The sequence below is a fragment of the Canis lupus genome, chromosome 17 (assembly GCF_048164855.1).
Source record: "Canis lupus baileyi chromosome 17, mCanLup2.hap1, whole genome shotgun sequence".
NCBI classification, from domain to species: domain Eukaryota; kingdom Metazoa; phylum Chordata; class Mammalia; order Carnivora; family Canidae; genus Canis; species Canis lupus.
Genome location: NC_132854.1, coordinates 2,320,008 through 2,334,363, shown reverse-complemented (window position 1 = coordinate 2,334,363; position 14,356 = coordinate 2,320,008). Strand labels below are relative to the sequence as shown.

At 51.8% G+C, this 14,356-nt stretch overlaps 1 long non-coding RNA gene across 2 annotated transcripts in view; it reads right to left on the bottom strand.

The window, feature by feature from the left end:
- Nucleotides 1-331: 331 nt before the first annotated feature.
- LOC140607817 (uncharacterized) overlaps nucleotides 332-14,356 on the bottom strand; it is a 20,901-nt gene continuing 6,876 nt past the window's right edge. For both annotated transcript variants that reach the window (XR_012009723.1, XR_012009724.1), the window contains 4 exons: nucleotides 13,836-13,931; nucleotides 12,863-12,958; nucleotides 2,878-2,958; nucleotides 332-550 (listed from right to left, as the gene is read on the bottom strand). This is a non-coding gene — a long non-coding RNA (uncharacterized lncRNA). The remainder of the gene's footprint in view (nucleotides 551-2,877; nucleotides 2,959-12,862; nucleotides 12,959-13,835; nucleotides 13,932-14,356) is intronic.

The window sequence follows — 14,356 nt, the reverse complement described above, 5'->3', positions numbered from 1 at the left end:
TTTGTTTTCCTGCAAATGGGAAACGTTGGCTTTTCCTGGGTCTCCAGCCTGTCAGAATTGAGATTCAGACGGGAATGGCATCGTTAGCTCTCCTGGGTCTCCCGCTCGCTGGCTGTAGATCCTGAGGCTTCTCAGCCTGTGTAACTGCTTGAGCCAATTCTTTACAATGAATTTCTTTCCATAGTGTATATATGTCCTGTTGATGCTGTTTCCCTGGGGAATCCTGATGGCTAAATAGGCTCTGAGGTTCTGTTCTTTCTACAATAGGAAGCTCAACTAGATTTTCATTTTGTTGTTGTTGTTGTTTACGGGGAAAAAACCACACTGCCTCTAATATTTAAGTATGTTCATTTTATTTGGCACTACTTGAATAAAGTGATTTTTCCTTATACAAAATAGTGGTTCTACTTTATTCTTCCCACTGGTGGGAATGAGTGGATGTCCCCTCAGGCAGTCTTGGCTTCTCAGTTCAGTCTCTGTCTCCCCTTGTGGTTTTTGGCTCCTCTAAACAAATGTTTGTGCTTCTTTATTTTTTGCTGGAGAGTTTTGCCTGTTTGGAAAGAGGAGATTTTCTTGAGAAATCCTAGGTGTTCCTTAGGAGGCTGGTTTCACACCCTTCTGTGGTTTGCTTACATCTGGATGTACCGGGCCCAGCCTTGGCCTGAGAGTGACGGGGACGGCTGCAGGACTCTGCACCATGTCGACAAACACCTTTCTGGGGGCAGCTGGGGTGTGGCCTTCCCACAGGTCCAGGAGGGTGGGTATGTGTGCAGATACCTCCTCCAGCCCCCTACACCCCCGTGAGCCACATGCTCTGAGTATCCCACTTTGAGGATGAAAAACTGAGGCTTAAGATGTGCTGTCATCTGCCCAGGGTCACCCCAAGTGACACAGCTCATCGGGAGTCAGATGGGATCTGAACACAGGTCAGGGCACCACCCAGCCCCTTGGCAGTGAGCTGATCCTTTGGGCTATGCAGGGGTGAGCAGCTCACCTAATGGCAACCTCTCAGTTTCCCAAAGGAGCCTCGAGAAGAGAGAGTCCCGGGTCGGGGGGTGGGGGGGAGGTGAGCTTGCACAACAGACACCACCCTGCAGGTGCGCAGAGGATGGTGGGGACAAGACGGCACCTGGAGAGTCAGGGCTAACGTGGCAGCGTCCTTGCAGGAGGGAGCAGGGGAAGGTGTGGTTGGGGTGAGGTTGGCAGTGAGTCAGGTGGGGGAGAGAACTGGCAGGGTCTTGGGGAGCAGAAGGCCGTGACCCCGAGGGAGGAGCAGCGCAGAGAGGGGAGGAGCCACGCAGAGGCCGGCACAGAGAGGAGGCCGGGGTGGGGGGCCAGACCGCACCCTATGAGGCCTAGTGCCGCCGCCTTCCGCCCCCAGACCTTGCGGGGGCTCCTCTGAGCTCCGCTGGCTGGGCAGTGTCCCCTGCCCTCAGGGGCGGCCGCGTGGACCAGCTCCTGTGACGTCAGGGCCCCTTGTCCCCGCCAAGGACGGCTCCTGCCCACACACTGCTGGCCCCCCGCCCTGGCCCTCGAGGGGCGTCCGCCGCCCACCCCCGGACCCCCAGACGTGGAGCCGACCTGCAGGAGCTCCAGCAGGTGGAAAGGCCCTGCCTTAGGCGTTGGGTCGTGGGAGGCTTTACTGTTCTCTGGACAGAGCTCGCAAGGCCCCGGGGGCCGGGAGTTTGGCGACGTCTCTTGTGACCTCAACGGTCGGTGGATGCGCAGCAGGTGCAGCAAACCCTAACGTCCCTCTCTGCCTCTGTCTACACTGGGGGGCCTGCAGGCGCCAGGTGCAGGCCGGGGCCTGGGAGTTTGAGGCTCCAGGGCTGGCTCTGGCCCCGCACAGTCGGAGGGGCCCTGGCCGCGCGTGGTGACAACTCGCACACCCGGGAGGTCTCTAGTGACGCGTCTGTGACTCCACCCTGGCCGGCATTTCCACAAAGTACAAGACGGCAGGCTGGCTGCACGGAGGCTGGTCGGGGGCTTGGAGGAGCAGCCGACGGGGGGAGGGGAGACCCAGAGGGGTCCCAGCAGGTGGAACGGAGAGGCCGCCCAACCGTGCCCTGGAACGTGGGCTCCGCCACCGGGCGGAGTCCAGGGAGCCCTGAGCGGTGCTGGCCCCGGTAGGAGCTCGGTACACGGCAGGCGAAGGTGGGGGCTGGCCAGGTGGGTTTGGTCCTGCGGGCTCTACCAGGAGCCCCCTGCTGTGGCTTAACAGTCACATTTACAGATCCTTGCAAGTCTTCGTTGACACTAGCTGGGAATTAGGGTGTGACGCGTCCCCAAAACAAGTCGGGCTTAGGGTGCGTGGATGGGTATGTGGCAGGTAGAAGGCTGGAGGTGTTCATCTGAACCATTTCTGTGACTAGAGTCTACCTGGGAGAGGCTGGGAAGACAGGAGAGGAGCGGCCTGGAGAAGATGCTCAGAGGTGTTCTGGAAAGTTCCAGGGAGAAGGAGAAGCCTGGGGCCTGGGCAGAAGCCTCCAGGGGAGTCGTGGGCTGACCTCAGCAACTAGGGAGTTGTCTGAAAGGGCAGGGGGCCGGGGGCTGGATGCTGGGGGTGACCGCAGGTGTGGGACTCAGTCCCGGGTGGGAGGCGCCCACGGTGAGGTTTGGGGACCTCCCCGGCCCGGGGTGTATGACAGTGGCCCCACATGCCCAGGACTCCTTGAATTTGGATGGGGGGGGCAGAGTCTGATGACACAGGAAACCGTGTGGGGCTCCCTGCCGGTCTGCCCAGGGCCTGAGTCACCTGCCCCTCCAGAGAGCTGTTCCCTGGAGCAGCCGGTTTGTCTCTTCACGATGGGGGGCATCCCAGCATGAGCCGGCGTCTCCACACTTATTGTCACCAAGATGGTCCCAAGTTCCGTTTACCTAAAGCTCTTCGGAGGCTGTAAATGATTTTTTCCAGAGCTGCTAGGCTTTTAATCTGATAAAATGTTTCTTCCTCCTCTTCTGTGGGAAAAATTAAACATAAGCATCAAGCTTTGACATACAATTGTAGTTTAATTCCAAACTCGTGTCTCTCCTTCCAACCAGGATGTCTGGTGCTCTGCCAAGGCTCTCGGCTTCTCCCCTGCACTGTTCCCAGGCCCCGCGGCCCAGTGACTCACCACGAACCTTCCATCCCCCCATCAGTTCAGAGAGGCACCGGGAACATCAGTGGGATTTCCTTTGCCAACACACACTCTGTGTGTTCACCAGCAAGTATGCAACAGGGCTGCATGGGTGTCTCTGCTCCTTCATCTTCCACCCCCAAGCCAAGCAACATCCATTAGAATGGGACAGGGATCAGTTAGAAGCCAAACACATGCTAAAAGTGGTCAGCCATGGGGGAAAGGAGAGATTTCTCTGTCAGTTCCATCCTGCCACTTAGCAGCCCAAGAGAACTATTCCAGCGCAGGAAGGGAGCCAGTGGGTTTGCAAGAGGGGCCCTGCTGTGGTGGCCAGAATTTCGCATTAGAGATTCATTCCTTGGCGCCTACTTTAAACCCTCGTTGCCCCACAATCCCGAGGTGTGGCTCAGGACAGTGTCATGTTGACTATACTTCTATGTCTTTGGGGAGGTCAGTGGCGGAGCTCAGCGTTGCCCTGAACAACGAGACCAAGACACTTGGGTCCCTCTGTTTGGGAAACAAAGGCGCACAAGAACGACCCTCTGGGAGCCAGCCTGTGTGCCCATTTGGGGCAGACGCTGGAGCTCAGGGAAGCTTGTCCAGCGGGGGAAACGCCCCGCCTGAGGCAACAGGAGCAGGATGTGCCTCTGCTCCCAGCAGAGCAGGGGTGCTGAGAGGGAGCACGGAGAGGAGGGAGCCTGAGTGGCGCCCCAGCCACGCTGAGCTGCGAGGGCCTCTGCGAGGGTTCCAGGGACCGGGTATTGGACCGTTTCTGACCTGTGCTGTCATTTCTAATGGCTCGGCCCAATAAGTTAGTCCTCAGGGAGGAGTTCTGATAGGAGGCTGTAACAGGTGCTCCTGGACCGGCCTCCCCAGTGTGCCAGGGCCTGGGCCTCAGGCCCATGGAAGCCACCTGCCACATGCTGTACTGTGGAAGTTATAAGGGATGCCCCCACCCTCCTGGGTGGGATCCTCAGCCCAATCCCCACAGGGTAGCACCCGGGCTGACCCAGGCCCCTTCTCCACCTGGGTAGGTCCCTCTTTCCTGGCCCTTCCACTGTGGTACATCCCAGTGACACCCCTGAGCAGAAGCGGGGGCACCCAGCAACCTTCCATAGCTGGTCTCTGGTGCTATGGGGATCTGGGGGCAGCTTTCTGGGTAGCCCCTTTCTCTGGGGGGCTTCCCTCTCACCTACCATCACCTCCACTTTCAGTTTTCCCTACCAGTGTCCTGGGGCCACTCTGTGTCCCTCTCCTTCCCTCCCTCCATCCCACTGGCTGCCAATGCCTTAAGAAACTTTCCTACAAGGTGGGAGAGAAAAATCAACTGAATTTTGATGCGTGGGTGTCCCCCACTAAGACGGGGACCCAGAGCAACAGCCTTGCCTGGGCCTGAGGACACTTGCTCCCTGGCTGGCAGTTGGCCTGTACTCTGCTCCTAGGCCATGGGATGGACTCTGGGTGTGCGGGTTAGTCTCAAGGCACAGTAGAGGGGCCCCAGAGGTTGGTTTGTTTTCTGTGAGGTGGGGTAGCTGTGAATGGTGAACCACCTACAAAGTGTGGCTGGAGGACCTGAGACAGTCAGCCCCCACTCAAACCTAGCCCCACCCCAGCCATCTGCCCAAATGCCTTGAGTTCCACCATTAGAGATCCAATCCTTTGAAAGATTTTCCTTGTCAAGCTTCTCCTGCTCAAATGCTTATAACCCCTAGCAGAACATCCCTCTGAAGTTTAGGGGGTTGATGGCAGCTATCCCAGGCCCAGGAACTGGGACACACCACTGACCTGATGACCAGACTCAAAACCATGCTGAGTGTTCCTTCTTCCCCAGGAGGAGGTGGCTTGAAGTATCTAACAGTACAAATGAGGTCATTGTTGGGAAAAAGTATAAAGGTGGGCCGCAAGGAAGGGATGGCACCCACACAGAAATGGACATTAAGGCCATTGTTGATGGATCCCAGAGCCCATGACAGATGTCAGGAGGTGGGCACACCCTGAGACCATCTAGCAAGAGTGTGAACAGGCCACCCCCAGGAGACCAGCTGACTCCACCTGTTCCACCTCAGCTCTCCCAGACTGGGATGGGGGCTGCCTCACACTCCCAGTCGGCTTTTCTGAATTGAGCAGATGGCTCAGGCATGAGGACGGAGGAGGAAGGAGGAGGAGTTCAAGCAGCAAGCACCAGGTAGAATGTCACCAGGGGGAGGAGAGGTCACTTTATCCTTGTCCAGGCTGAGTTTTTGTTAGTATTTTCCCATGGGTGGAAAGTCAGCATTTCATGGAACTTTTTTAAAAACCCCAAGTGGGAATCCTGGTGTCCTCTTGCTGGTTGAGTCCACTCTCCCACCCATTCCGACTAAAACCTCTGCACCGAATTCACAAAGGAAGCAGCTAAGGCTCCTGGAAAGAGAACAAACACAGGCAGGTGCAGAGGCGTTGCCCACAAGGGGAAGGATTTCATGTGCCTGTGTGTGTTTGCTTCCGGGCTTTGCTCTGAGGATCAGCCCAGTTGTGCTGTAGCACTGTGGCAAGGGCAGCAAAACTGACAGAAACTCCATCTTTCTGGCCACAGGAAAAGGAGCCCCTGAAAGCCCAAGAGTGCACCGTGGGGCTCGGGAGGGGAGGACACTGCAGAAATGAAGTTCTTGCTTCTGTGTGTGAAACCCCACCAGCCTCACACTGGAGCTGGTGTATACACAGGACACTCAGACCAGCAGAGAAAAGACTGCGAGAAGTGATAGATTCAAACCAGCACTCACAACCAGCGAGATCAAACATACCGGGTAAACCTAACCAGGTGGAATGGCTGCTAATATCAGAACATCAGTGTTCTCCAGAGGGTTCAATCAACACAACCTAATACTTACAATGTCCGGTATTCAACACACAATTCCTCCACGTGGAGAGAACCAGGGAAATAGCACCAGATTTCAGGGGGAAATGTAGCTGACAATATCACCCTCAACATGACTCAGGTGTGGAATTATCTGCCAAACACTTGAAAGCAGTCATTACAAATATGCTCCATGAGGTAAAGAAAGACATGAAAAGTGAATGAAAAAAAAAAATTCTCTGGGAACAGCAGGGGAATAAATATACTACAGAACTGAAAGGAAATCACAGAGCTAAGAAAAAAATGTCAGAGATGAAAATTTTACTGATGGGCTCAACAGCAGGGGGAGACTCCATGTATGGAGGACCAAGCAGCAGAAATTATGCAAATGGAGCAGGAGAGGAAAATATGGGAAGAAGCAGAGTCTCAGAGACTCATGGGACAGTATCTAAAGGTATAATATATGTGGAATTGGTGTCCTGGAAGAATAAGAGAAAAAGACTGGAGCAGAAAACATATTTAAAGAAAAACACCCAAATAGTTCTACAGATGTTGAAAAATTTTAACTTATCAGAATTTTTCCAACAAATGAAGCTTCAGGTTCAGATGCTTTTACTGGCGATTTCTATTGAGGAAGAAATAATACCAACCTTACTCAAACTTCTATTTTTTTATTTTTTAAATATGTTATTTATTTATTCATGAAAGACACACAGAGAGAGAGGCAAAGACATAAGGAGAAGGAGAAGCAGGTTCCCCGTGGGACTTGATCCCAGAACCTTGGAATCATGACCTGAGCCAAAGGCAGACACTCAACTACTGAGCCCTCCAGGCATCCCTTACTCAAACTTAGAGGAAACTAAGAGGCGTCACAGGCCAACTCATTATGTGAGGCAAGCCTCTTACCAAATGTGACCACGATATTATGTGAAAGAATGACAGACCAATATTTCTTATGAATACAGATGCAAGATCCTTAGCAATATTTGAATACAGGTGAAAAATACTTAGCAAATCTTTGCAAGTTCAGTAGAACAAAACAAAAACTATAGAGCAACCAAAACTAACAAGGATGACACATCATGACCTGATAGGCCTTATCGCAGGAATGCAAGGTTGGTTTAGCATCTAAAAGTCAATGTAATTCACCATTTTAACATAATGAAGAAAAGGAACTGTCCAATCATTTCAATATATACAGAAAAAGCAGTTGACAAAAACTCCCAGCAGAATAAGACTAGTGAGGAACCTTCCAGCCTGATGAAGCATGTCTATGAGAAACTTACAGCCAAGGTCAGACTCAATGACAAAGGGCCAACTGCTTTCCACAGAGGCCTGAAAGGAGCCATGGATGCACACTTCCTCTGCTTCTACTCAAGATCTTACTTCCATAGCATCATGTGCTGTGTTACGCCCAAGACATTTTCTAGTTCATTTCTGAAAGGCAGAGGGTCTTAATTCTTGGACCCTCCAACATCAATGAATCTTTGCTTGAGTCCTAAGGGTGTGAGTCTTTGCAACTACTCTGTCTGAGACAGAGTGTAGATTCAGGGAGTATTTGCCTGTACCCTAGGGTTCAGGGACATGCCACCCTCTCCCAGCAGCTAGGTTAGAAGAATCTGGGAGGTGGGCAGACTTCTTGTGTGGGCTCCAGCAGCAGCAGCCAGTCATCTTGTGCATGGCTAAGGGTCTTGCTCTGGTCTCCTGCCCTTCCCTGCCCCCTGATCTCAGCAGACACCTGTGGAAAAGAGGTAGAGAACTGGTCCAAGATCCTGAGTCTGGGGCCCAGCTATTCCAAACTGATGTCCAGCCCACACTTGGCCTTTAAAAATTAGCCAAGCTTTAACTGATTTCTTTTTACCCACTTGCATGGTAGCCACCTGTCTTTCCTGGGCTCTGTCAAAGCTGACATGGACCTGTGCCCCATCCCTCCATGGAGATGCTTGTCTCTTGTGGGAACTCAACCTACCTGGTTGCCTTCTGACTTCAGCTCTCTGCTGAGCTCAAGAGAAGCCATGGTCTTGTTATTTGCCTTTTTTTCATTGTTAGAGTGGGAACAATGTTCTTAGCAGCTTTCTTCTAAGGAGAATCAAAAGTTTTGAAACACACTTATTCTGTCTTTTCTGAGGTTATTCTGTTACTTGCTACTTTTCCTCTCATCATAGTGTATTGTCCCCTTACATTCTGCACGGGAATCATAGGCTCACCTCTGGCAGGGCTTTTGGCTGAGAACACCATGCAGAGCCTGGGTAAAGGCATGCTCCTTCATCACACTTTTGCATTTGCTTCTACCAAGCATCTCAGCAGTGTCAATGCCAGAATCCTAAAAATTTCCTTCTCAGCCCAGCATGCATAAAGGACTAAGTGCCCATGAACCCGTGTTTCTAAATTTTCAGGCAACGTCAATAGACAATTGACTCACTGGAAGAAAATATTAGCAACATATAACACAGACAAGAGACTAGTATCCCTAACACATAAAACACTCTTAAACATTAAAGAATAGAGAAACGAGGAAAAGATAACAGATAATTCACAAAAAAATACTAAAATGACCCGTAGACATGAGAAGATGCTCCAACTCGTTTATATTTACAGAAACATGAATGAGAACAACTCTGAAATATCATTTCTCACCTATTGGGTTGTCAAAGCTGAAAAAGTATGATGACTTATTCTGTCATCAAGGCGTCAGGGAAGCAGGCTCTTACACACACCAGTGGCGGGAGCGAAAACAGGCACAACCTCCTGTGGGTTATTGGGGAACTCAAAAGCAATGACATACACACTCATCTTTACTCAGCATTCTGCATGTGGATTTCTACCTTGAAGATACAAATCCAACAATATGAAAATACATATGTGAGAATCATCCATTTATGGCGCTGTTGGCAAAGTATTTGAGATGACATGAATGCCCACGTGTAGGACAGTGGGACAGAACCATACAACTGTAAAAACTAATCATGAGGAAGTCTTCTATGAACTGGAATGATCTACAATACTGTGAGGCTAAGAACTACAATATCGTTAGGCTAAGAAAGAAGAGTGCAAAATATCTACAGTAGGCTGCCTTTCATGCATGGAAAACAGGTTATAAGAAAATACACTCTATCATACCTCAGTGAAGTGGGTTAAGAACATTTAAGAGGAAGACATATGATACAAAACAGTAAACAGAGTAATCCTGTACAAAAAAAGAAACATGTACATGGACCTGCTTATTCATGCCCAAGGAAGTATGGGAAGGAAAAGCCAGGAAAGGATGAGGCTAGTACCTGCAGGAGGTGAGGCAATAGGAGGACAGTAGGGGGAGGGGAGCATGTTAGAGGAACAAGGGGAGGCAGTACTTTTGAGTATGTGACTTTTTGTATTAGAATCATAGTCATGTTTCATATACTCCAAAATACCTAAGTAAAATCAACCATGGTGAAAAGGGACCTAAAACAACAGTACAAGTAAATAATAGAACCACACCAGAGAGGATGCAAAGAAAGGAACTTGGGAAACAAGGGTCTGACTGTATATTTTAAGGCTGAAGATGAAAGTCGTCCCCAAATCTGGTCTGCTACTAGTTAGTAAAATCTGGTTTTCATGGGATGGGCCTGCGTCAGCAATTCCTCAGCTACTTCCATGTTTCCTGGGACTGAGCCAATGGGTTGACTCTGGTGGTACATGACAGCCAGGTTTCTCATAAAGAAAAGGAAGGAGGTACCATGATCCTTGAGGTCTGGGATCACTGGAATCTGTTGGAATTCATGGTGCCCAACATCTGAGCCAGCAGCTATAGAAACGCAGATCTGTGCCCACACACACCTTTCCCGTCTCTGTCCACTGAGAGGGCCTGGACACAAATGCCACACCAGAACAGCAAACATGTCTAGCCCTGACCTTGGCTTCTAACTCCCTCTCTGTGTTATGGGGGACCAGGGCTCCGTGTAGACCTGGCTGCTCCCAGGCCTGGGGCAGGAGGAGTGTGCGAGGGGCCTGGAACATCTTGCAATGTAAAAAGTTAAGACATTCTCAGAAGCAATGGCAACATGTTGAGCTCCAAACAATAAAATCCGAGAGACAAAATACATAATACTAGTGGTTTGTAACACAGTGAATGACCCATTGAACCCAATAGATAGCCCTGTACGTTTACACTGATCTAAACATAATGGAATAAAGTCAATAAAGACCTAAGAAGGTACAGCTCTTCCTTACAAATGCGGAAGGAATGAGAAAAATCACCTTTTGGCAAATACTACAGTCATAATTTTTGCAGGTAAGAAGCAATGGATGCTAAATTAGGGGTGAAAATATGGTGGTGAAAATAGGATATTTTTACAGTCTGAAATACCTCCCCACAAAATACTAATTATTTACAAGTGGAAAAAAATCAACACGATTATGGAGAAAGCTGGAATAAGTACCTAGAATAAGTGACCAAAGTAGACACTCCAAGGAATGAGCTATGTCTACATCATGCACGTCCTCATGGGACACACGGAGGAAGGCATAGTCTTGATCCTTTAACATTCTTGCCCCAAATGTGTAACCTGAATCTAGTCATGGGGAGAATTCAGACAATCTGAAATCGAAAGAGATTCGACGAAGTAGCTGGCCAGCACTCTCCAAGGTCATGAATGACAAAGACAGACCAGGCTGGAGAACATACAGACAGATGGGTAACTGCCCTGTGGCATCTGGATGGAACCTGGAGCCCCTCCGCCCCAGAAGGCATTGGTAAGATAATTGGCAAAATTTGGATCAGGTCTGTAGGTTACTGGGCAGGGCTGCATCAATGTAAACGTCCTGGTTTTAGTAACTGTACTCAAGTTACGTAAGATGTTACCACTGGGAAAAGCTGGGCAGAAGGAACACAGGAAACTTTTTGTACTACTTTCTCAGGTTTGTTGTGAGTCTAAAATGATTTCACCATGGAATTGTTTTAAATGTCGAATTGTCCATGTTTTACCCGTCCCATTGCTTTCCAATTACCAGACATGCCGGCCCTGGCTCCTGCACCCTTGGTGTGATCTGCACGTGAGCGTGCACACACACACGCATACACAGCAGTCCCAACCCACCTCCACACGTAAGCAGCCGGACACAATCTGCCTATCTGCACCAGTGTGCAAACAGATATCTTTATTGAGGTGGACCATGTTCAACTTTGCTGAGGACGGGGCACTTCATCTGCTCAGCGATTTGCCTCCTGGCCCCTCTGTAGCCAGGAGGCCTCAGGTCAGGGAGGGGGAGACAGCTATGGTGCCTGGACCCCTAAGACAGGATGGCGCTCTTCCCAGGACGGCCAGCTCGGAGACAGCCTCTGTACCCCGTGGCACGCCCCTCCTGGGCTGACTGGCTCATCAGCTGTCCTCCGGGGCCACCCCACCCTACTAGGAGTTCCCACTCAGGCTTCGATTGAGACCAGACTGGAAGGCCAAGGCTTTTTCTCTTCTCAAAAACTCCAGCTACCTCCTCTCATCACCCCGATCAAACTGCCTGGGTGCTGGTTCCTAACCTACCTCCAGCCTGCCGCATGATATGGGCAGTACCTTAACTGAGCTGTGCCTCAGTGTCTCCATCTGAACAGTACTCTCTAGCGAGGCAAGGCACGGACCACTTCTGCCACCTGAAGCTGTTGCCAGTGTAAGCAGGAGGCTGTTAGGTTAAATGGTGGCGTTTGCCTTGGGGCCCAGAGGGGAGTGGCATGTGTGCCCACAGCTCAGGAGCCTGCAGAGAGGGGTGGGCCTCAGGGTGCAGCCGAGGTCAGGGAGGAGCGCAGTGGTGGTCTGCAGTGCCATCTGCAGCTGCCCACGCACACACTGCAGGTGTGGGATTTCATGGTCCCGCTGAGGTCTGGGCTGGGCTCCAGGATCCCGGCAGGCTGCTGGCTTCTCTGATCCCACGCCCCAGACTCCATCCCTTCACCCTGGCTCTCATTCTTGGCCACTTCATATTTTCCTGCCTGTTCCTATCTCCTCCTCCTTCTCCAGTAAGTGCCACAGGTGTGATGCAGGTAGAGTGTATTCCTGAGGCCACAGAAGCTCATGGTCTGTCCTCTGCTACACACCCGCCCTTATCGACTCCTCATGCAGGCCCCCTGCTAAAAAGGTGTCTGGCTAGATTCAATTTATGACCATTAGGCACTTTGCGGAATTCAAGAGGTGGGACAAATCCAAGGGCTTAGATGTCGTCCTTGAATAAGCATCCTACTCTCTCTCTCCATCCTTCTAAACAGCAGAGGCTAGCGCCCAAGGCTGAGCTGAGATGCAGGTCCCAGGGTCCTCCCCCTGCAGAGATGCTCTATGGGACCTGGGAATAAGTTTGTGAGCCGGCCCCCCTCCCCTGTGCCTGGTACCCAGGACCTCGTCCCACCTCAGGGCCCGCAGAGACGCCTCACAGGGCAGGTATCCCACGAGCTACACGGGCGGCCTTTCTTCCGCACAATCTTTAAAGAAAATATCTGTCTTCCGCGGGGTGCTAGCTCCTCCGCCGCGGAGCCTTGCACACCGGAATTCCTGTCGCAACCCCTGCTGCTGGAGGGGCGCTCTGCCCCGCTCCTGGGGGCCTCCCTGAGGGGATGCTGGCTCTTCCTGCACACCCCCGGGAGGGGCTCTGACCCAGCTGGAGTTTGGCTGGCGGGCAGTGTGGCAGCCCCCCCCCCCCCCCAGGTGGCCACCTGCCTGCGGACCTTCCGGCCTTGCCCTGCTTTTCCAGGGTCAGAGTCACCGCGCGGTGGGGCTGGCGGTTCCTCGACAGAGACGGGAAACCTGCCCAACTGGGTTCAGTGAAGCAGCCTCCCTCCCCAGCCACACTTGCATCCTCCGTAACGGGGTCCCCATCCGCATCTGCCTGGCGCCTCCATCCTCCCCACTAGGTTCTCAGCGCAGGAGGGCGATCACCAGGGTGCATTTACCATTCAGGGAAGACGCGTCTTCATTCTCAGAAGATAATTCCTTTTCATGATACTTCTTATTCATACCCGTCTTAAACTCCTTTTCAGTGTGGGTATCTTTGATGAAGAACATGGAAAAAATAAGGAAATGATTTTTTGATTACACATACACGGACCTTTGGGTCCACCCTGTATTTTATGGAATGCTGCTGGAGTTTTCGAGTCCTACTGGAAATGGGCTTTGGCAAGTGCACAGGCATCATCTGACCCCCTCGAGCCCCGCCATGTGGGCCGCGGCAGACCGTGGGTGATGCTGATCCCAGGAACTGGAGTTGACCTCCGGAAGCACCGTCCTGGGGCGAGGCTGAACTTCCCTGGCCCTGGATGCAGTGTGTGCACCGCATGTAGATGGTGATCCCTGTGTCCCCTGAGCAGGTGTCACCCAGACCCTCTGCCTCGGTTCTCTGCGTGCTGTTCACTGGCCTCGGTGGGTGCTGAACACCACGGAGCTGCACTTCAGCAAAGCACGTTCTTTATCTTGGCTCACTACTGGTGGGGGGCCTTGGGCGAGTCCTTCTGACCTTAGTTCTATCCCCGTGGAACGGGGTCCTGGTCACCGCGCCCGTCTCAGGAGGCTTAGGCCCGCGTCAGGGTGCTGGCAGTGGAAAGTGCCTGTTTCATGGGCCCCGTGTGCCTGTGGTGGCTGAGCCTGACTTGCAGCTGGAGCACAAGACCTTGCTTGTGTGTGCACCCCAGAGACCACCCCAAAATAAAGGGAACTCGTCTCCGCCAGCCCAGGCTCAAACTCCTCAGTCTCGGGGAGGTCCTAGAAATGGTTTGGGACAACTGTTTCTTTCCCCTTCATTTGCTTTTGTCCCAGATGTAGTTGCCCCTAAAGAATGATTCTGCCTAAAGGCAGAATGATGGGATTGTGTCTCCACCACCATAGACCCAGGGACACACGCAGTTGTAGGTTTAAAAAATGTATACTTGCTTTCTTTCTTCAAAGCTCTTGATTTTGATAGTAGCCTTTGTGTTACAAGCAGTGATGAATTGCTTGGATCCAAGATCTCTTGGACTAGAATTTCATCTTGGGAAAAGCACACAAGGACGTGTTAAAGCCAGAGATACAGGATGGACCACGACCCTTTTGCCCCACGGGGACCTGCTGCAGCGTATGAAGCAGCGACTAGAAGCAGGGACCCAGGTGCCCTGTGCAGATGCTGTTTGGCTTCTAAAGAACCTTGTCTGGGGTGGGTGATGCCTGCCCCCTCCACAATTTCTGAAAACCTGAGACCATCCAGGTACCCCGGCAGGGTAAACACTGTCCCCAAAGACACGATACCAGAAGCCTGGCCCCCGCTGCAGACCCCCATCGTTCCGTCCCCTCTGAGACTTTCCCCAGGCTGTCCCGTGTCAGTGCACCCTCTCTCCTGATTTCTGAATAAGATGGTGTTGCTTTCTCCCTTTGCATCTTTCCCACCTCTCCTAGGAAGCTTTTTTTTTTTTTTTAAG